This window comes from Ursus americanus, chromosome 3 (assembly GCF_024610735.1).
Source record: "Ursus americanus isolate L20-20 chromosome 3, mUrsAme1.1.p, whole genome shotgun sequence".
In the NCBI taxonomy this organism is placed as follows: Eukaryota; Metazoa; Chordata; class Mammalia; order Carnivora; family Ursidae; genus Ursus; species Ursus americanus.
In genome coordinates this window covers 39,306,377-39,329,951 of record NC_142129.1, presented here as the reverse complement: position 1 = coordinate 39,329,951, position 23,575 = coordinate 39,306,377, and the positions used below count along the sequence as shown (strand labels likewise).

The 23,575-nt window shown below is 37.6% G+C and overlaps 1 protein-coding gene and 1 long non-coding RNA gene across 2 annotated transcripts in view; one reads left to right on the top strand and one right to left on the bottom strand.

Annotated features, from left to right (window-relative positions):
* LOC148110369 (uncharacterized) overlaps nucleotides 1-23,575 on the bottom strand; it is a 117,206-nt gene that overhangs the window by 58,417 nt on the left and 35,214 nt on the right. The window contains exon 2 of the long non-coding RNA XR_015723904.1: nucleotides 23,203-23,273. This is a non-coding gene — a long non-coding RNA (uncharacterized LOC148110369). The remainder of the gene's footprint in view (nucleotides 1-23,202; nucleotides 23,274-23,575) is intronic.
* The window catches only part of GPR141 (G protein-coupled receptor 141), a 39,179-nt gene continuing 19,293 nt past the window's right edge, over nucleotides 3,690-23,575 (top strand). Inside the window, exon 1 of the mRNA XM_045792854.2 lies at nucleotides 3,690-3,815. The gene's annotated coding sequence lies outside the window, so the exon portion shown is untranslated. The remainder of the gene's footprint in view (nucleotides 3,816-23,575) is intronic.

Genomic DNA, 23,575 nt, shown 5'->3' with positions numbered 1-23,575 from the left:
TAGTTGGAAACTCATTATTAAGTGCAACAAATTTACAACTTTAATGTTTTGGAAAGATTAACTCTTATATCATAATAAAATGTCCTTTGTTCATTGCCAATAAAGTGTCTTGCCTTACAGTCTAATTTATCTGATAAATATATAAAACACAGCTATACTGGCCTCAAAATTTTTTTTCATTCATTTATTTCAGGGTTTTTGTGTTGTTGTATTTTAGGTTTATCTCTTAATCAACACTGAGTCATGTGTACTTTTTTCATCTAGTCTAAAAAACTGTTTTTGACTGCTCACCCATTTATATATTATTACATTAGGGGGTTATATAATTCTTTCTTTTATTTCCTCTTTAAATACTGCTTCTCGAAATAAGTCAGAGAAACACAATTATCACATGACTTCACTCATATGTGGAATTTAAGAAACAAAACAGCGGAGCATAGGGGAAGGGAGGGAAAAATAAAACAAGATGAAATCAGAGAGGGAGACAAACCAAAAGAGACTCTTAATTATGGGAAGCAAACTGAAGGTTGCTGGAGGGGAGGGGGGTGGGGGATGGGGTAATTGGGTGATGAACATTAAGGAGGGCACATGATGTAACAAGCACTGGGTATTATATAAGACTGATGAATCACTGAACTCCATCTCTGAAACTAGTAATACACTATGTTAATTAATTGAATTTAAATTAAAAAAAAAAAAAAAAGAACAAACTGCTTACCAGAGGGGAAGTGGGTAAGGGGATAGGTAAAATAGGTGATAGGGATTAAAGAGTACTCTTACAGCGATGAGCACTGAGTAATGTATAGAAAAATTAATAAGTAAATAAATAAATAAATAAATATTGCTTCTGCCTAGTTCTTTCTCTTCTCTCTTTCTAGGACATCAATTATGAACATATCAAGAACTTTTTCCTGTGTCTTCTTTGTGATTTCATGTAATTTTTACCCTCTCTTCCCTCCTCTATTCTTCAATCTGATATTTTCTTCTGACTTATTCTAGTTCCATCTTCTATGTCTCATTGTGTATTAGCCCCCATCAATAATTTAATTATTTTATTTTTCTGTTTCAGTATTTCCATTTGAATTTTAAAAGATAGATCCCAGAATAAAATATACAATTCTCTATATTTCACCTTATTTCTTCAAACTATTAATCACAGTTATTTTAAAGTCCCTCAGTTTAGGGGCGCCTGGGTGGCACAGTGGTTGAGCGTCTGCCTTCGGCTCAGGGCGTGATCCCGGCATTCCGGGATCGAGCCCCGCATCAGGCTCCTCTGCTATGAGCCTGCTTCTTCCTCTCCCACTCCCCCTGCTTGTGTTCCCTCTCTCGCTGGCTGTCTCTCTCTGTCGAATAAATAAATAAAATCTTTAAAAAAAAAAAATAAAATAAAATAAAGTCCCTCAGTTTGGATCTCTATATGCATTTGTTTCTATTTTGTGTTTCTTTTCATGATTTATCTTCTGACACGCCTGTTAATGTTAATTGAAACTTGAGGAACTCCCCCCTACTTGTTAGATGGGATGCTGATTGATCCATGGGTCACTTCATAAAGCCAATTATATCTTCAAAAAAAATATATATATATATATATTTGCTGAAACTTGAACATTATATGTAAAAATTTTGATAGCTAATTTACTAGATAGTGTTATCATTCTCCAGATATTACTTTTGCTTGGGGTAGGAGGGAGGCTGTTATGATGATGGTGAATCCCCTAATCTATTTGGTGATTATCTATTTACCTAACTAATTTAGTTGCTTAGAAACTGGGCTTTAACCTTGTGATGGCACAGCATTTCTAGTTCACGTCTTCTCCAAAGATGTAGTCCTACAATCGGCCCACTTGAAAGCTTGGCCATAAGGGCACCACCTACTTAGTGGTCCCTGAACTCTAATTTTGCCCAAAAACCAGGTGTCATTCACTTCTGGGCTTCCTAGCTACCCCTTTCTGCTCAATTTCTCCGCCTTTCAGTGACCAGTTACAAATCAGAAATACCTTGAGTGAAAACTAGAGTTGAAAATCAGGTTCACTGGGGCGCCTGAGTGGCTCAGTCAGTTAAGCATCTGCCTTTGGCTCAAGTTATGACCTCATGGTCCTGGGATTGAGCCCGGTGTTAGGTTCCCTGCTCAGCAGGAAATCTGCTTCTCCCCTCCCCCCCCACTCCCTCCCCTCGCTGTCTCTCAAGCAAATGATTAAAATCTTAAAAAAAAAAAAAAAAGAATCAGGTCCACCATTTGTACTTCCCGTTCCCTGGGGATTTTGTTTTTTCAGGTTCTCACTGCCTGGACAGCTGTCTATAGCCTTCAAACCAATAGATTTCATATTCTATCCAATTTTTTTCGTTGTTCTCAGGTGGGTTTGTCTGGAACAGTCTTCCCTCACAACTAAAAACTAAAATTTCTCCAGCATGAGTTATTTTGACACATATAACATTTCTACTCCTATAACACAAAGAGTGCACACCTGCAGAAACTGAAGACTTCCCAGACAAAGAGGCCTTCCCTTGAAACTAAAAAAAGAAAAGTCAGGTGCACTAATAACATTATGCTCAAAATGAGAAATGGGAACAATAGGAAACAGAAACTGCAGAATGTTTACTAAGCATATTCTACAGCATTGTATAGGAGACCAGAAATCATCACAAATTATCAAAATTATCATTCTGATTAGGGCCTTTAAAGTAGAGAGAACCCAGGGACAGTGTGTTTGATACTTGCATATTTTTTTAATGCAGAAATGTCAAATTAGAGCTAAAAATTGGAGTATATTTAAAATGCTGATATTTAATAAATCAGCAATTTTACCCCACAGATTTCTATCCAACATTACCATGTGATTTACACAATAATTATAATATTTATAGAATACTATAGTGTTGTATGATAGGCAAATTAGAGCAGTCTGAGGAACTTTTATTTTAAGATTTATTTATTTATTTTAAAGAGAGAGAGCAAGTGGGGGGAGGGGCCAAGGGAGAGAGAGAATCTCAAGCCAGCTCCTTGCTGAAGCCAGAGCCTGACACAGGGCCAGATCCCATGACCCTGAGATCATGACTTGAGCCAAAATCAAGAGTCGGATGCTCAACTGACAGCCACCCAGGGGCCCCAAGGAACTTATTTTTCTTTTAATACTTCCTGTTTATCTCTGTGACTGTGTGCATATCTTCTTTTGGAGATAACGTTAAGAGTCTAAAAAGTGAGGCTGTGGACAAACATACTCATCTCTTCTCATAGTCAATATTATATATCAATGACAGATATATATATATACACACACACATATGTATATAATCACCAAAATGCATTATAAGAATAGTAGTGCTAGGTCCCCAAGGAGCTACAGAACAACTCCACACATTTTCTAAAGGAAATATTATATATGTATAATCTTTCATCCCAAACACAACACATAGTTTATCTCTCCTTTTCATTTTTGATAATATCACTTTTTCCCCTATTATCTACAAAATTCAGTTTGAATTTTTTAAAAAATGGATTCTTACAGTAGTAAACCTTAGTATTTCTTGGCAATTGGCCTTGCTGCCATTTTGCAACCTGGACTTTTCATTTTAAGAGGTTGGTTTTTCAGTGCTAGTGTGTTTGAAATAGTCTTGAGGTTTTGTGGTTGCTGTTAACACTCTGCGGAACTTAGAACACTTTGGTTTCCTTTTTGCTTTAGTGAACTGGCCAGGCCTTTTAAGTGCGCGCAGACCATGGGAGTACCCAAGCGGGCTTACTGTTAGAAAAGAATCCTATATGGAATTCAGACAGGTGGCCCATCTCTGCAACTCCTTGAGAAGTCTAGCTTTTTCAGGTAAGTACAGAAGACCTGGGGTGGGGGGCTCAGGAATGAAGGTATGCGTAAAAAGAGCATGCTAAACTTGCCAATGAAGCTGTAATTCAGAATTTTCAGTCTTGCTGTAAAAAGCTAGCTTATTTACTCTGACCACAATTCTTCCTTTATAGAAAGAATTGTCTACATCTTCCTGCGTAGTACACACTGCTCTGAAGGTGACACCTAGTTTTTCTAAGTGGTTAAATATGAACAAAAGTGGTTTCAGAATCGGACAAAGGAAAAAGGAAGTTTGGCTAGAACCATCATAGAGATCTCTAGGGCATTTGATATTGCATTTACACATTATTGAAATGTTTCTATTTTAAGTGTTTTTTTTCATTATGAAAATCTTTAAACTCTATTACCAGTAATATCCTCACATATGATTTAAAACTGTTCTGGCAGCCCTAATCAATAGAAGAAAACAATCAACAGTAATCAGGTACTTAGAAATGTCTAAAAGAAATACATTCAAAATGACGTGTAATAATGGTTATGTAATTCTTTTCATCCTATTTTTGCAGTACTACATAACAGGAGGAATCTGAAAATAACTTTAAAATCACACAATTAAAAGTTAAGAACAACATCTGTTCAAATAATTTATATTAAGCTTTTATACCTTTATTTCCTTTTTACAAGAAGTATTACACTTCAAATATGTGAAATAGAATATAATATAAACTTTTAAAAAGTCAGTAATGTATAACTTGAGTTTGAGGGTTTAATATTGCTCCTTTAATAAATTTATAATATAATTTTGGATGGGTCACTTAACTCCTGGATTTCAATTTCCTGCATAACTGCATAATTATTTATCTAAGGAATTTTATTAAGAACCAGAATTACAACTCCTTGTTTTCTTTTTTATTGGGCTTAAATTAATCAATTACTCAATATTTTAACTGATTAACAGGAGTAATGAGAAGACCAATAGATGAAGAATCAGATGGTATGAATCCTAGTCTTCTATTTTTCTAGTAATTGGCTGAGTGATTTAGAAAATATTTTCTAACCATTCTAGGCCAGGGGTTGGCAAATTTTTCCTATAAAGAACTGGATAGTAAATAGTGTAGGTCTCCCGGGCCAACAAGCAAAATTGAAGATAATATGACGGTAATAAAAAACCATTTAAAAATGTAAAAGCCATTCTTAGCTCACAGGCAGAATAAAAATGGGAGATGAGCTATATTTGGCCTCAAGGCCATAATTTTCCAGCCCCATTCTAGGAATGATTTTCATCAATTATAAAATGGAATATGCAGGAGTTGATGGATGATACATAGGGTAATCCACCAATCCCCTAAAACTGTATGCAAAAATCTGATGTATGTAATTATGTTATTTTTTAATGGGAAAAAAGGTCCACATATTTCATCAGATTTTCAAAGGGTCCAAAACCCAATTAAGGTCAAGGACCACAGGGCTGATTCCTAAAGACGCTTCCCAAATCTAAAATTCAATGAAATGTTTATTGGATGTCTACTCTGTCTAAGCCACTGTGCTAACACTATAATAGATGTTAACACATTATGACCAAAATAACATGTCAAAAATATATTAAAGAAGATTATAATATGTACAAATTGCTGATATCCTTCAAAGTAATAACTTTGAGAAAAAAAACTGTAATTAGTCAGAAATTTCTGAGATATTACTTTGCAAAGTGTCTTCAAATATAGTATGAATTATGTCAAAATATTAGTCAAATATTCTTATTGTCTCATCTTGTTTTTGATTACAATAGTATTAGTCATGACAATCATAATCAAACTTAACCCAAGCAGAAATCTCTTTCTTAAAAATATGATTTCCTTTTTTTCATCTTTGTATTTGGAGACAATGTTTGTCACATACTAAGTGCTCAACATCTCTGGAATGGATATATGAATGAATGAATGAATGAATGAACGAAAAGATGAAGACACCATCATGCAGATTATGTGTCATAGATACTGAAGGCTTAGAACCCAAAATGCTCTAAGAACAGTTGCCAAGGCCAAAAATTGCTTCTCTTTTCAACTTTAGACACAACTGTGATTTCAAAATACTTGGTCAACTAAAGATTGCAGTTCCTGGGGATTAAGTCATCTTTTTAAAAAAGAGTGAAGTTTGTTTAATTTAATTCACATGTTACAGATGTTCCAATAACCTAGTCTATGGGATGGGGTGACGGGAGAGTGATGTTTTGTTCAAGGAATAGCAGCATGCTCAGCATCTCAGCCCTTCCTGCTGAGGCCAGGTAAGAGGTTGTACCAGCCGGAATACTATGCATAAATGGTAGGCTTTCTCGGGCAATCCAAAAGTCAGATCTAATAGAATTAAGGGTATCACTATGCTTCCTAATAAAGAAGTTCAGCCTAAATTCCATTGCCTGGCCAATTGATGGTGCCAAAATCCAAGCACCATTCACTGGTGATTCCCCACAGCTACATGGGGTAGAGAATGACTTGTGACCCAAATGTACCTCTCTTCTCTATCCAGGAATCATTTCATTTTCTGAAAGAGAAATTCAGGCTACGATAGCTGGTTTGTGATTCATTCACTTCTCTGGGGAAATTTAAATCTTAAGACTTAAAAAAATTTAAGAAGTGTTAATGAAAAGCCTGCATAGTCCTGTACATGTCTGGAGTTATGCCTGAAATGTCCTTATTCAAAAAAGTGCACCCCACCTCCGTCCCTGCCTTCACTCCCTCTCCCCCTCAGAAAGCTGTTAGGGAGGGGCTCCTGGGTGGCACAGCGGTTAAGCGTCTGTCTTTGGCTCAGGGCGTGATCCCAGCGTTATGAGATCGAGCCCCACGTCAGGCTCCTCTGCTGTGAGCCTGCTTCTTCCTCTCCCACTCCCCTTGCTTGTGTTCCCTCTCTCGCTGGCTGTCTCTATCTCTGTCAAATAAATAAATAAATAAAATCTTTTTAAAAAATGCTGTTAAGGAAATAGCAACATACTTTTCACTTTGGGTTGTAATTATAGAGCATGCCTGTGCAGTGTCACGCTGCATTAAATAGCACCATTTGTTCAACTGTTTAGAGGTTGTGGTAAAGTCATAGCCCTGGATCTCCTTAGGGTTTGAGGTTAGTCCACATATAGTCCAAAACCCAAAACCTTAATAAATGGGATCTCAAAAAAATAACGCAATTGTGTTTAACATTCAAGGTCTTTCTTAAGTTATGACAGGATGCTCAGTCCCCTCCCGAAGGATTTCTGGGACACTTGGGGCAGTGCTTCCATGTTTTATAAGCCCAAGGCAGTGTGTGTGCTTCATCTGATTGCTGCCCTGGGATCTATCTACAGATCACCTCTGACCCTTTCTGGTTGGCTTCACTCCTGAAAGTGGACAAGCCGCCTCTGGTTCCGTCTCAAACACAACTAACTTGAATCCATAACAAATTTTTTGGCAAACTTTTTCTTGAAGGGCTGGATAATAAATATCTTGGGCTTCAGAGGCCGTACAATCTCTGTCACGACTACTCAACTCTACAGGTGTCATGCAAAAGCAGCCACGGGTAATACGTAAACGAATATCTGTGATCAGTCAAAAACTTTATTTACAAAAACAAGTGCCTGGTCCAGAGGCTGTAGCTTGCTGGCCTGCGAACTATGTTGAAGGCTTGATGACAACTGAAAAAATTACAATGTTGCAGAGGGAAATGAAAGCTTCAAAGTTTCCTAGAGCACCTCACAGAAACACTTCCTCAAGGTTTACCAGTTTATGAAAGGATATGATAAAGGAACAAATGAATAGCCAGATGAAGAGATACATAAAGCAAGGTCTGAGTGGGGGCCCTGAGCACTGGAGCTCTCATCCCTCCCCTCCCCCAGTGTGGATATGTTCACCAACCTGAAAGCTCTCTAAAGCCCCTACTCCCCTTCTCTTGGGATATTATGGAGACTGCCTCATTTGGCATGAACAATTACTAACTCCATTTCCAGCCCCTCTCCCCGTTCTCAAAGATGGCGCACGCGGCTGATAATTCCAAGCTTCTAACTGGGATTTGGTCTTTCTCGTGACCAGTCCCCACCCAGAGGCTATCTGGGAGCCCACCCAGAATCACCACCATGAAACAGAAGACGCTCCTAGTGCTCCTATCACTTAGGAATTTAGATGGGGTCAGGGCGTCCTGTGTCAGGGACTGGGGGCAGAGACAAATGTATGTATTTCTTATTATTTCACATCTGTACAATGGCACTCTTATAATTTATCACACACTGCCTAAGATTATTTTAATGCAGGTCTTATCTTTTCCTTAGGTTGTAATCTCTTTGCAGAGCAGTGACTGTATCTAGCATAGACTTTATTCTATGCAGGGGCCTAACTTAGAGAATCTTTAGATGGGATTTGGATAAGATATGCAAGAATTTTTAAAATTCGGCAGATTGATGAATGAAAAATTCCTCATTCATCAATGGCCCCCCAGTCTCTCTCTCCATACACCATTTTATACACAATATATCCTAAAAACATGTTCTAGAGCCTGAGGCAAAATTGTTAAATTGGCCTGTTTCAAATCTCTTCTCATGAAATAAATATCACACAAAACTTTTTAGGTTCTCTTAATTGTTTTTAGGGGGAAAAATGTTAAGAGTAAAATAGGCATTATTATACCTATTTCACTCTTTATAATATTACAGGTAGAGAGACATGTAGAAATACTCAAAGGTGTTTATGACCCCTTCTATCTAGGAGACATTAATACATTTGGAAAGATACAATTTATCCATGTAAAACAAATGCAAAGTTCATGTCATTATGAGAATCTATATTTGTCAAATTTCTTAATGGCTTATAAGTGGGAGGTAGGTACAATAATCTTTACTATTAAATTTTTTCAGAAAATTTAATTAAAAGAACTTGAAAGTTTAATGCCAAATTATCTTCACAGAAAAAGATCTGAAACAGGCCAATACTAAGATGTTGCTCTTGGCAGACATTTACAGAAAAAAAGATGGTTAGATTAATTGCATAAAAAGAAAAATAATGTTGAGTAAAAATCATTAGCCGAATGATGTGTAGGTAGCTAGTTTTCTATACCAGGTCTTAGTACTATTAAGGCTTATTAGAAAAAACGGAAAGCCTTTTATCAAGAATCCTAATTGCTTCCCAGAAGAACAGACTGAAGTGGATTACACAAAAAACTCTATTCCAGGCTCGGTTTAGATCATTTTTCCTTTACACTGCTAATGACAGAATCAAAGATCAAGGTCACCCGGACACTGTTGCTGGTCAGGAAAGTGCATTTTGTTTTCCAGTTCTGAGTTTTCCCCAGCAGCCTCCATACTCAGGCATGACTTGGATGGTGTGGACTCTGAGCGCTGGGGTAATTTAGTGAGTAGAAAGGTCAGGGAAGACGGAGAGGTCAGAAGGTTGGGACTCTCAACTGAGACTTGATGTGTGAAATTTGGAGGCCTAACAAGGAATGTGACAGTCAGTTACATTAAGGCGGTGATTCTAAAAGTGGTCTGTGTCAGAATTACCTGATCAACTTGTTAAGAACACCAATTTCAAAGTCTCCCCATAAATTCTGATCCAGTGGTCTGAGTTGGGGAAGCAGTAGTTTGAATGAGTTCCTTGTGTGGTTAGGGTTAGGGTTCCTAACCTTCTATTTTTAAAAAAGATTGATTGATTGATGATTGATTGATTGATTGATTTAAGTGAGAGGGAGCACGCGTGCAGAGTAGGGGGAGGGGCAGAAGGAGAGAATCTCAAGCAGACTCTCTGCTGAGCACGGAGTCCAATGGGGCTCAGTCTCACAACAAATGAGATTATGACCTGAGCTGAAATCATAAGTGGGACGCTTAACCCATGGAAACACCCTGGCGCCCCGTAATCTTCTATTTTAAGTGCTAATAGCAAGGACATAACTAACAGCTGCTCCAAGAGCTTGTGCCTCCCGAGAAGGAGGAATAGAGAAGTTTCTAAAATATTCAGAGAGACGATCTCTGCATCCTGGCCCGGGTGCCCAGCACTGTTCTATACATACAAGAGAAGCTATGGCAGGGGGAGACGTAACTTAATTCCTTTTAGCTAGGCTTTCTTTATAAAAAGTAATGAGCCTGGGGCGCCTGGGTGGCTCAGTCGTTAAGTGTCTGCCTTAGGCTCAGGTCATTATCCTGGCATTCTGGAATCCAGCCGTGCATGGGGCTCCCTGCTCCGCAGGAAGCCTGCTTCTCCCTCTCCCACTCCCCCTGCTTGTGTTCCCTCTCTCGCTGCCTCTCTCTGTCAAATAAATAAATAAAATCTTTAAAAAATAAAATAAAATAAAATAAAATAAAAATAAAAATAAAAAGTCATGAGCCTCTCAGCCCCTGCATGTTTCTAAGTGACAAACACATCTGCCATGCCCCACTCCTTGGTCAACTCTAATAAGCCTCAGCTTTTGTGTCAATAAAAGAGATCACATCTAACTCAAATGAGAATAATAAGGGTCAAAAGTATTAACAAGTGAAAAATGCCCAGGACACAGTATTATTCAATAATTATCACCCTTCTTCCCTCCTACTGCCACTGTAGAATTTATCATTCTTATAATAAAACAAACTAAAACTATTCCCATCTCACTGTCCCATCTGTCAATGGCATTCAGTCAAAGACCACAGGGATGCCTGTAGTTGAATAACTCTGGTTTATTACTCATTGCAGGGAGGGAGAACACACACCATGGGGAACCATGGGGTAACTCAGTAAGATGGTGTTAGAAACAATCTATTATAGGATTTGGGCTTTGGTGTAGTCTTTTGGTGGGGGAAGGGGCATCTAAGAAAGTAGGGGGTTGTTCCATACTGGACACTGTCAGAAAGCAGAGGCAATTTTATATTTTAGTGAAGAAATAGCAGTCATTAATTTCAACTAAAAAAGGGGATGTTTGGTGCTTCATGTGTGGCTCAGTGACCTTGTTTTTGTCTGTGCTTAGACAAAATTACAGAGGGGACTTTTATTGTCTCAGTTTATCAGGGTGACCACGCCTGACTGCTCCCCTTTACTCTCTCTCACTTCTGAAATGAAAGAGAGTATAGGGGAAAAGCTGATACTTATTTTAATATTTGTTTAAAGAGATTGAACATTTATTGACACTTACTATGTCCAACATTACGCTAAGCTTTAATCCTCTCAATCTCACAGTGTATTATCTATATAAGGTGGGGCTAGAAGCCAGATCTAGCTGACCTCTAACCACAAAAGCTTCCATCCAGTCTGGTAATCTGTTGCCTTGTTGGCATCATTGGAACCCATGAATAAATTCTTGCCCATCACTCTAAATAAATTGCTTTTGGGGTGCCTGGCTGGGTCAGTTGGTGGAGTGTGTGACTCTTGATCTTGGGGTTGTGGGTTTGAGCCCCACACTGGGTGTAGAGTTTACTTAAAAAAATAAAATCTAAATAAATAAATAAATTGCTTTTAACTTTACTTACAAAAGAAAAAAAAATCCTTTGATTTATAATCAGAGACCGGCAAAAAAAAATTCTTTGTAAAAAAATCATAGTCAATATTTTTGTTTTGCAGGTCATATGGTCCCTTCCATGATCACTCGGCTGTCCTTGTAGTGGTAAAGCAGCCATAGATCATACATGAACATATGCATGTAGCTGTGTTTTAATAAAACTTTACTTATAAAATGAGCTGGTAGGAAGAATTTGGAGTTAAACTGTAGTTTGTAAACCCTTGACCTAGATTATGAGCAGCCAGAAATCCCAAATCAACTTGGATTTTTAAAAAATCTATTTTATAGTTTGAATAATCAAATTAAGTATGTAAAATTGTAGGGGGCACCCGGGTGGCTCACTGGGTGAAGTATCCCACTTGAGATTTTGGCTCGGGTCATGATTTCATGAGTCGTGGGATCAAGCCCCACTTTGGGCTCCGCACTGGGTGGGGAGTCTGCTTGAGATTCTCTCCCTCTCCCTTTGCCCCTTTCCCTACTCGTGCACGTGTGCAGCTTGCTCTCTCTCTCTCAAATAAATCTTTAAAAAATACTTGTAAATTGTTAATTAAAAAACTGTAAATATATATAATAGTTAAATATGTGTAAATATAAATTTGTGGTGGTTTATTTTAATAAAACTTCCAAAAAATTATACTATCTTTTATTTCATTTTTTAAATAAACCATTGAAATTTATTTCTCACAGTCTGGAGCCTAGAAAAACTGCCAAAAATATTTTAAACAAACTACCAATTTCTGAGCATGACAGAATCAGGATGGTGCCTCACATGATCTGCTTCTGTGATCCTGTGTAGTGGGAACTGCCTCTCAAGAGGCCAAAGGGCCTACCTAACAATTATTCTGTGCTTCCTTTCCTTGTCCCTTACTGGAAAACTCTTGCTAGCTAAACTAAAGCTCAGAGGTTGAATACTTGTCCTCAGTTATCCACACTACGGTAGGGCTGGTGTTAAGCCTTAGATTTGTTTCATTATACCCTATGCCTCATTTTTTTTTTCCAGAAGGGGCCCTATGTCTCAATTTTAATAAATTATTGAATTGGTGGCTCGAGAGCATAAAAAGACCCTTGCATTAACCTCTGAATCTTCAAAGAAAGAGTATATGATCAGAATAAACTTAGGGCAAAGGGCATTTTGTTACAGTTTGATTTTTGAAAAGTTAGGGTTTGGGAGTAAATGTGGAAACTGGAATTCAGTACCAAAGCATCAGAAGAACATTGTGTTATCCAGCCTCAGCACCCAATCCCCTTTTTATAGATTCATCTTTTAGCAATGCATAACATCGTGTGCCAGCTGAGAGCAAAGATCACCTATCACCACTGTATTGGACTGTGGCCATCTGTGGCTTGAGGGTAGAAGGACGGGGTGGGGCACATTGAGAGAGATGTTCAACTCTGAACCTCTCCAACTACACGCTATGCCGCTGCTCTTGGTTAAAAGGAATTTTCAATTAGAATCTCCCATTCACCAAATGTGCAGAAATGTTAAACAAGTGTGTATGGGTAACTGGCACATGAGTATTTATATGACTGAATTTAAAATTGGATATCACACAATGATATTTTCATGCAAATTAATACATAATATTTATATATTAAGTTATACCCAGCTCCTACATATTTCTATGGATATAGCCCACTAGATAATATTCTTTTATTTAGAAGAATCCAGCCTATGTTCTTCCTCATCCATAAGCTCAGGTTAAACCCCCCCCCTTAAATAACAATTAAGAAAATAGTAGTCCATAAATATTTTTTCATACATTTAAGTGGGTTGTCACAGGAGGAAAGAAGGGGAATCTCGCTTCATGACACGAGGGGGACTTTGCTAAGCACCATTATTTCTCAGCACACTTCTGTCTTCCCTTTCATTTCACCTCTGCCTAGAGTTGCCAGATTTAGAAAACAAAAATAGAGGACTCCCAGTTAAATTTGAATTTTGGATAAGTGGTAAATACTTTTTTTTAGTATAAGTATGTCCCAAATATTGCATGGGATACTTGTACAAAAATAATTATTTGTTGTTTATCTGGATTTCAAATCAACTGGGTATCTTCCATTTTTTCTGTCAATTCTACGTACGAATACTTACACCTCAGTTTTCACATGGTGACTTCACTGGTTTGATAGAATTGAATTCAGTTCCCTGCTTAGCCACGCATGAGCCTTGCCTAGGCAACCCACTTGATCAGGAGGTAATAATTCTTATTGTAGAGAGCTGTCAAAGGATTACAAGGAGAGAATGCAAATAAATCCCCTAGGTTAGGGCCACGAATAGGCAGCTGCTCAACAAACATTGGCCAAATGTTTATTTCCTTTTCTTCCTTTAAATTCTCTCCCCCCCCAGATAAACAAATAAAATCTTAAAAAAAAAAAAATTCTTTCAATTCTTCCCCTAACTTCCCTGAAAAGACTTAGGTGCTGCTCCCTTTTCCCTCACAATAGACTGTACCTATTTCTCTTCTTGTTCTTTTTTTTTTTTTTTTAAGTAGGCTCCACACCCAGTGGGGCTTGAACTCACCACCCCAAGATCAAGACCTGAACTGAGATCAAGAGTCAGATGCTTAACCAACTGAGGCACCTAGGCACCCCTAAACTGCACCTATTTCTATTATAGCATTCATTATATAGAACTTCAGGCCTGTTTTGTAATCATGGAGGTATAGACATATCAATTCCTTCCTTTCTTTTCTCCCTTTTTATTTATTTATTTATTTATTTATTTATTTATTTATTTAATTAATTTATTTTTGGTTTGTGTTTGCCGGGGAGTAGCTTTTTATCACTTTTTCCTTTCAAACTTTCTAGGTTCTTTTATTTAATGTGTGTCCTAAATAATGGGCTTCTAATGGATTTTTAGACAGAAGGTCTGATAATCTTTTTTAACTAGAGAGTTAGGTCCACTTAAAAAAATTATTACTGAAATGTGCATCTATTCCTACCCTTCAATTTGTTGCTATTTGTGTACCTTTTGTAGGTCTCATTTTTCCCTTCCTTCCCTCTTTATTTCCTTCCTTGTTCTCTTTTCTTTTTAATCAAATGAACTTGCTTTTTCTTCATTTAATTTTCCTCTTTACTAGTTTGGAAGATGTACGTTCTTTTTTTTTTTTTTTTAAGATTTTATTTATTTATTTGATAAAGAGAGAGAGAGCAAGAGCACAAGTAGGCAGAGCAGCAGGCAGAGGGAGAGGGAGAAGCAAGCTCCCTGCTGAGCGGAGAGCCAGATGAGCGGCTCAACCTCTGGACCCCGGGATCATGACCGGAGCCAAAGGCAGACGCTTAACTGACTGAGCCACCCAGGCACTCCCCTCCCCTTTGAAAAGATTTTATTTATTTATTTGATAGAGGGAAAATATACATTCTATTTTTTTTCTTTTAGAACTTTCAAAGAAATATGAACTTCCATATTAGTTCAAGAGCCCTAAAGTTAAACAGTGTCTTACTTTGCTCTCAAACAATACACAGATTCTAGAACACAGTGACAGAAAGCCCCCTCCCAAGTTATATGGTATTTTTGCCCAGTATTTTAGTTTTGTCTTGTATTTTAACCCAATAAATTAGATATTAATATTGTTGTTTTATACAAAATCTATTAAATTTACCCACATATTTACAGTTTCTTTGATTAGCATTTTTTTCCTTTGTAACTTAGATTGTCCTTCTTGTGTAACTTTCTTTCTTCCTTAAATATATCTTCTACATGTTCTCTTAGTAAAGATAAGTTGGTGTTACACTCTTTCGATTTTTATTTGTACAAAAGTCTTCATTTTGCCCGTATTCTTGGAAGATAATTTTGTTGGGTACACTTCGTACATCAATAGTTATTTTTACTCATTGTTTTTAAGATAATATCCCACTGTATTCTGGCCACCGCTGCTGCTTATAAGAAGCCACTTGTCTCTCTAAAGTATTTTCTTTTTAGGTGCTCTGCCTTCTCTAATGGGCTGCCTTTAACATCAGCAGCTCCTTTTCCTTAGTATTCTGCATTTCACTTTGTTGTGTCTAAATATGGATTTTTTTTTCTTCATCCTGCTTAAGATTTTTTGAACTTACTGAACCTGATGATTGCTTATTTTCATCAGTTCTGGAAAATTCTCAGCCATTATCTCTCAAAAAACTGCCTTTACTTTGCTTTATCTTCTGTTCTAGAACAAATTTAGCCTCCACGTCACTTGTTTTTTGTGATTTCAATGTTCTTGATAAGAACATAACATAGTTGCTGAGTAACAAAACTGAGGTCAGGATCTCTGGTTTGAATATAACGGCTCTCTTGTTAGGTATGTAAATTTGTGCAAGTTAATTAACCTTCCTATTCCTCAGTTTCCTCATCTCTAAAACACGGAGGCGACAGTATCTGCTTTATGGGATTATTGTAAAGATTACAAGAGAAATGATAGGTAAAGTGCTAAGAAAGGTAGACAGTGTGTTTGCTCTTAATATTTCTCTTTCTGTGCTGCATTCTGAGGAATTTTTTTGTATCTATTATATGGTTCACCAGTTTTTATTTTCTTTGTCTAATATGTCCTTTGAGATGCGGCGTATTTTTCATTTTCAAAAGTACATTTTTGGTTATTTTTCAAACTGCCTGGTCAATCTTTTTAATCATTTACTTTTAATATATTCTTTTATTTCTTTATATTTTTAAATTTGCATTGAGAGTTGCTTCTGCCAGGTACCTTCTGTAAAACACCAACTAACCCTAGGCCACTTTGAAAATTGCTTCTCATCAATGTGTTGGGAAAACATGTTGAGGGAAGGGATAGAGCAAGTTCTATGACTTGATAAAGTTGATTTGAAATTATTAAGAAATGAGAGTCTGACAAAAAAGAAACCAAAGCCTGAGATTGAGAAATCAATTTGAGATTGAGACAATGGCTTTTAATCTTTGCATGCCCACCGGAAATATTTGGAGAGCATTTTAAAAATATGGATGCCTAGGCCCCTCTCCAGAGTGGGAGCCATGCATCAATGTTTTCCAAAAGCTTTCCAGGCAATTCTATTGTGTAGCTGGCATTAACAAGAATACCATGAAACAAAACCTGAAACCACTCCCATTGTTCCAAACAGGGAAGGACTGGATGTAGAGTATCAGCGCTGCAACACCATTAGGAGGGCTGAGAGAGGAAAGATTAGGGGCAGGTGCTGTATTTTTTTTTTTTTTTTCTGGAAACTTCAGAAAATAAATAGCATAGGAATTGGCATCTCAGAAAATTGCCATTGAAAACTACAGCTGCTTATGCTCCAAGGAGGGTGATTCAGTGGAAGCCTGAGGCCCTCCTCCAGAATGGCTTATCTGCTCTCTCCAGAAGCCCTTGGGCCTGCATCCTGTTTACAAAGGAAAGGTGATGGCTTCTCTTTAGTTTCACCTGCAAACTGCCACAGGGACACCCCTTATTACTAGTAGCATCTAACTCTAAACTCTGGCCAGGAAGTCTAGGGGATGCAGAGAAGGGGGGAAATGGTGCTGAGAGTCACGGACTAGGAAGGGTAAACTTCCAAAACTCAGAGCACAGGGGGGCTCAGGCCTATCAGTGACTCTGAACATCAAAATATTTCTTAAAACATTTATCCAGATTCAAGAAGGCTCGAGGTTCAACTCTCCCAGTGGAGACAATTTTTCTTGATCCTCCAGACTCCTGTAAGTACCAAGAGGAAGTGGGAATATCTTCGCTCCCCTACAGGGCCCTAACGTTTCTGGCAGGGCTAAAGAATTCACGAACAAAGGGCAAAAGAAGAATCTAAGTCAATGAATTAAAGGGAACACTTTGAATCTGATATTCAAATGGAAGGTTTAATGATGAGTACCATGAAAATGCAACTATTAAAAAAAAAAAAAAAAGGAAAGTGTGTCTGATACCAAAGCTCATATTCTTTGTTCTTCATGCCATTACCTTTTTAAAAGCAAGTGACGGTTTGGATTGTGTAGGGTTCTTTTTTAAATTTTTCACGTGAATCATAATGATTGACCATAAACTCTTGCAAAAAAACTGGGCATGGATGAAGGAAAATAAGAGATGCCCCTTCTCGTGTTAGTGGCACTTCTCCTGTTCCCTCTTTCTGAGAGCAACCACCCACCTGCTGTGTTCCCTACTTCTCTCTCACTCCCACAGTCTCTCCCTCTTCCTCTTTCTCCCCTGTGCTTCCCCAAGCTTCTTCTCTTTTTCTTCCCTTTATCTCCTTCCTGTTAAAGTATCTGGCAGTGGAGCCAGGCAGAACTGTGGTTAGATATGTGTGGGGTTTCTCAGGGGCGGAGTAACCTCAGACTCTGAGCCCAGGGCAAAAATATCACCCTAGAGGCAGACAGCTACACTCTGAACCTCCCAGATCTTCTCCTGTCATCATAATATTGAATGTTTACTGCTTGCCAAGATGATCACACTAAGTGTGTTTAAATATAGTCCTTAGAACCATGATTTGCACATATTTAGTACCTTGGTGTAGTATCATTCCTAAATTTTCACAACAAACTTGCAAGGCAGATAATCTTATCATTCCTATTTGATAGATGAGGAGATAAAAGCTTAGAGGAATAATAACTTGTTCAGTTTCAAATAGCTAATATCCAGATCAAGTGGTACACATCCCACCAAATCTGAGTTTTCCTGACTATACAAGCTTATTTCTCCAGTTGCGGCATTATAACTGAAGAAGGATATTGATTAACCAGAGTGTCCAGACAGTCTGGCCATATGAGAAAATAAACCATACCATCTTTATCACCCTCATTCATGATGAACATTTATAGAGTGCCATCTCTATACCAAGTCCTGTTGATGGGTTCTATGTAGATTATCTGCATGCAAGTGAAACAGTACAACTTTATGAAATATGCAACATTATAATAATTCAATTTACAGATGAGGAAAATGAAGTACTTGCCCAAGACGGCCCAGCTAGTAAATGATAAAGGCAGGACTCCAGTGCCAAAGCTTATAATTTTACAATATGCTGGTAATCTTACTGACTTGCCTGAAGTAAGTACAGAAGGGTATAGACAGAAGTTGACAGAAAAGAGAAAAGACAGGAATATTCAGTTGATGAAGAAATATCATTTAGAAGGGAAAAAAACAGTGACATTGTAAAGCTCCCAAGAACTGAACTATAACTATGATGGGGTTGTTATAGGGAGGTAAACTTTTGTACAATATAATAAAGAACTTCCCAGCAATTATTTTTGTCTTACAATGCTACAGACTGCCTTGCAAAACAGAGTATGAATTCTATGGTGATGGAAGTGTCTGGATGTGAAAGAAATGTCCTAAAGTGAAAAAGAACATTGGAGTGTGTATGACCTCTTAGATAGTATGTAACCTCTAAGAGGGTTTGGATCTGGGAGGTAGCTTATTTAAACCACCATAGCAGCCCACCAGATTTAAGGATGTAATTTTGTAAGTGGCCATAGTGAAGCATGATGAGGAAAAATGATTGAATCTGAATCTAGTCTCTGATCCTGTCAGAACTTAAAGGCTTATAAAGATTTTTTTTTTTAAGATTTTATTTATTTATTTATTCGACAGAGATAGAGACAGCCAGCGAGAGGGAACACAAACAGGGGGAGTGGGAGAGGAAGAAGCAGGCTCATAGTGGAAGAGCCTGATGTGGGGCTCAATCCCATAACGCTGGGATCACGCCCTGAGCCGAAGGCAGACGCTTAACCGCTGTGCCACCCAGGCGCCCCTAAAGATTCTTTTGATATAGTATCTCATTTATCATCCAAATGACCTTGAGTTGGAGTTCTTCTAAACTAGATTTTTAACTGAGCCAAGGAAAACTACATTAAACGCACAAGCGATAGCACCGAACCTGAGTGTATCTATGGCTTTCTTTTGTTTCTGTCATAAAAGTCATTAACATCAGGCAATTAAGTATAGAGAAATTCGGCATGATGAAGAAATATTAAAACTAATGTTTAAAAATTTTTACAATTATGAAGTTTTCTTATTACTATAAAAATTTTTTATAAAAACCACTGAAAAAGTATACAGGAAGAAAATCATCCATAATCTAACTGCCCAAACCAACTACTCTTAAATATTTGATATAGTCATTTTCAGTAAGTACATATATTCAGATAATGGAGAGATCAGTGTATAAACAGTCCTCTCTTCTTTATCACATGAATTTTTTATTTTATTTAAGCATCATTTCAGAGGCTTAATACATTATATGCATATAGCATAATTAACTTACCATCAACAGTCTCTTTGCATCTACTCTGTACACTTTGGACATATTGCTGGTATTATTAATAATACCTTAATAATTCCTAGAAGAGGGATTACTGCCTCAAAGAGCATGGTTACCATTTGTGACCTAGCCATTGATTGCCAAATTGACTTCTGGAAATGTGGGGCTGATTTCAACTCTAATGAACAGTGGCACCTCATCTTTGCCAGTACTGATGACTGTCATGATATTTTACTTCACTAATTTTATAGATGAAGAAGATCTTACCATTTTAATTTTCATTTATTTGAAAACCATTGACGGCAGGTCACTTTACTTTGTGAACACAATTTTTTAAGGGCAGAGATAAAAGAAGTATCTGTAAAGAGCAGTCTTAAACTAAATATTTCTGGGCGCCTGGGTGGCTCAGTCGGTTAAGTGTCTACCTTTGGCTCAGGTCATGATCCTTGGAATCCCGGGATTAAGCCCCACATCGGGCTCCCTGCTCAGCGGGGAGTCTGCTTCTCCCGCTGTCCTTCACCCTGCTTGTGCTCTCTCTCACTCACTCTCTCTCTCTTTCTCTCAAATCAATAAATAAAATCTTAAAGAAAACCAACTAGATGTTTCTGCCAACACCAATGGTAAAGATCAGATCACCCCAAGTAACTCCCAGTGGGTGTGGTAAATACCTAAGGGCTAAGGGTGAGGGAGGCCTGGGGATTGAATGTGAGAGCAGGGAGCACAGCAGCAGGGACTCAAATGTGTCTGTTGTTTGTCAACTGGCCTCTCTTTCTTCTACTTGAGGTATTTCTTATTGAGTGAACATGTTGAGTGCCTGCTGTGCGCAAGAACATTTGCTCAACACTTGTTTCACAGCATGGATTCTCTGTTCACAAAGCCCTCTCTGCAGAGGATAAAACAAGGATGGGTTCTAAGTACAGAAAGTGAGAGCACTTGGTGATCTGGAGGGACCCCCACTGGCAATGTGTCCTTTGGAGGCACTGAATTTAACCACATTCACCCTTCATAATAGAAAATGCAAGTATATCTATCTTTCATTGTTTGTCTTGGGGGGGGATGTTTTCTGTCTTTATTATTTTCTTTTCAGATTAGCAACTAAAAATGCCATTATAGAAAAATTGAAATACACAGCACAGCAGGAGCAATGAACCCCCATGTACCCATTACCCAGCTACACTCAGCTACCACTTGACTTACGGCTGCTCCGGTTTGATTTCTTCCTCTCCCAAATAATGCCCCTGCCACAAATATATATATAGTGTGTTATCAATTAAATTAAATATTATTACATATAAGAAATTCAGATAAAATACCATTAGATTCTGATGCTAATCTATAATGCTTTCTTATGGTAAGCTGTCAAAAAATACTTCAGCCAATGTATCCAAGGCGTATCTCTTGTTTAGATTTCTCCTCCTCTTTTGCTGTTTAGATTCTTTAAATTCTTTTTCTGTATTCCACATGGTGCCAATGTTACATTTGTCTGTGTAGAGAAGACATCTGTCTTCTTAGTTAATAGAAGTTCCCAACTCTATAGCTTCAACTGCTCCATCACTCTAAGTACATGCCATCTTCAATACATGCTGTCTTGCTGCTAAATAACCTCCAATTCATGGCTCAAAGTACCCATTAGTTATATATTTACATGACTGAAACTTTATTTCTGTACTTGAATATCCTGTGTAATTTCAGCGACCCTTCATTAACAAGTTCTTAATGCAAGACTCTATACTGGGCCCTTTATATCTCTTTGTTGTCTCACTTAACAATTCTGCAATAGTGATATATATATCGATAGTATAATTTCCATTATACAAATGGGGGAACTGAACCCAGGGAGATTAAATAAATTGCTTAAAGATCAAATTGGTAATAGTATCAGAATTCAAATATGGTTGTATTCAGCAAAGCCAATGGTTTTCCTATTGTTTTCTGCATGACTTTTGTTTCATCCCCCCTCCCCACGACCTACCACCTACCCCCAAACCTGGGCTTCTAGATTTTCCTCTGAGATACACTGAGGGATAGGTTTTATGCCAGGTGTTTTGTTGGCAAATGTTGGTCGGGACCCTTTCTATTCTCTTGAGAGCCCATGGGTATGGCAGGGCATGTATTATTGTCCTCTATAAAGCTGAGAGGGCTAATACTTTGAACTAAAGAGATTTACACAGTTAATAAGTGGCAGAGCTAGGACCTAGGCTCAGGCTATTTTTCTCTTACATCACTTAAATTACTACATTTAATCCCAGTAATTGAAAGAATGACTGTGTGCATTTTTGGTAATAGAACTAGCCAGTTAACTTGACTCCAAAGGACTGTATTTTCCTATAAGGCTCTAGAAGAATTTGGGAATAATAGAGTATTCCTTGCATTACAATAAAATAATTTAAAATATCTTGTTAGAAGAGAGTTACTATTCAGTCTTATAGTCGACTAGGTTCTAGAGTGTTAGGTTTATAACAGGATTCTTCAATAACTTGGAAGTCTTGGTAACTAATTGCTGGTTACATAACTTCTTAAACAATTCAATTTCTGGAATAATCCAAAAAGAAACCAAACAACCTTGAATTTATCCAAATAAACTGAAATAAATCAATTTCCAATGAACATCTTTTAATGTACAGATCTGGTCCAAGGAATCAAGAATTTACTTTCCTTTGTGTTTTGATCTGCCATTTTTGTAGCAAGCACTGTTGCACCATGGTTTGTTACTCTGATGTGTAGAAACAGGATGTAAGCTGTTACCTTATTTGCAATGGCTTGCCATTGATCTCTGTCTCAAGCCTTCCTTAGGAGTTTCGCAAAACTCAGTGAGTCCTGATTTGGGTTAGTTTTACCCTCATGAAAGCTGGAAGATGAAGTTTCTTTCCTGAGCATTATTTATCTCATCCCAAGTTCTTCAAAACATGTTATTACAAGAATTTTTCATTATTGATATATTTCTGGTTTTGGGGTTTGTTTTTTAAAAAGACTTCTAGATGGGGAGGAAAAGAATGAGAAACTGAGATTTATGCAGTAGCTGCACACTGTCTAGCTCCATGCTGGGTGCCCTACATAATTTATCTCTTTATTGGTCCCATATTACAGATGAGGAAATAATGGCATTTTTATTAATGCAAACTGAAGAAAACTCTAACTTTTGTGTTGTTGTTATCAGACATTGATGGGTTCAAAATCTGGGATATTTCCTCCTATATTAGAACATATTTCCTATACTAGATACCTAAACTTGTCTGTTGTATCAGTATCAGTATCAACATCACGAACTTACTGTATGTTAACTGCAGCACTTTTAAGTCTCAAATATACACACTCCACTCTCTAAAGCAAGAGAACGTGCCTTTGCCCAGCATTCCCAGAAAGAGTCCAGAAATTCTTGGGGTGCCTGTGTGGCTCAGGTGATTAAGCAACCAACTCTTAATTTTGGCTCAGGTCATGATCTCAGGGTTGTGGGATCAAGCCCCGTGTCCAGCTCTGTGCTCAGCTAGGAGTCTGCTTCTCTCTCTCTCCCTTTGCCCCTCCACGCTCTCTCTCTCTCTCTCTCTCAAATAAATAGATCTTAAAAAAACCCAAATAATGTAAAAAAAAAATTAAATCTTTAAACAAACAAAAAAAGTAAATAAAAAAAGAAGAGAAAGAGTCCTGAAATTCTTTGCAGCTGGACCATCCTGAATCATATATCCATCTTGAACCAATAATTGTGATTAGGTGTGAATTAGGGAATGAAATGTTCTGCTCAGTTTACCTTAGCCTAAGATTAGAGTCCCATCTTTGGAGTTGAGACATGGAGTCAACTTCTTCAGAATGACATAGATCCTGAAATGGAAATGATGGGTTTTGAGGAAGGCAGAAATGGAATCTGAGGAAGCAGGCAAACACAACCATCCACATTATTCATTCTTTCAGTGAACCATGTAGACAATAAACTGTCTTCCTAAGAACTGTGAGGGAAAACTTAAAAAAAAAAATTAAACATAGTTCCTTCCCTAGGTGTCTATATATTTATTATGGAAAGGGAGGAGCTAAATTGACAACTATGATAAAACTTGAAATGATGTGAAACAAAAGTGGTACAACTATTGAGGTGGGAAAGATAATTACATTTCTGGAGGAATAAT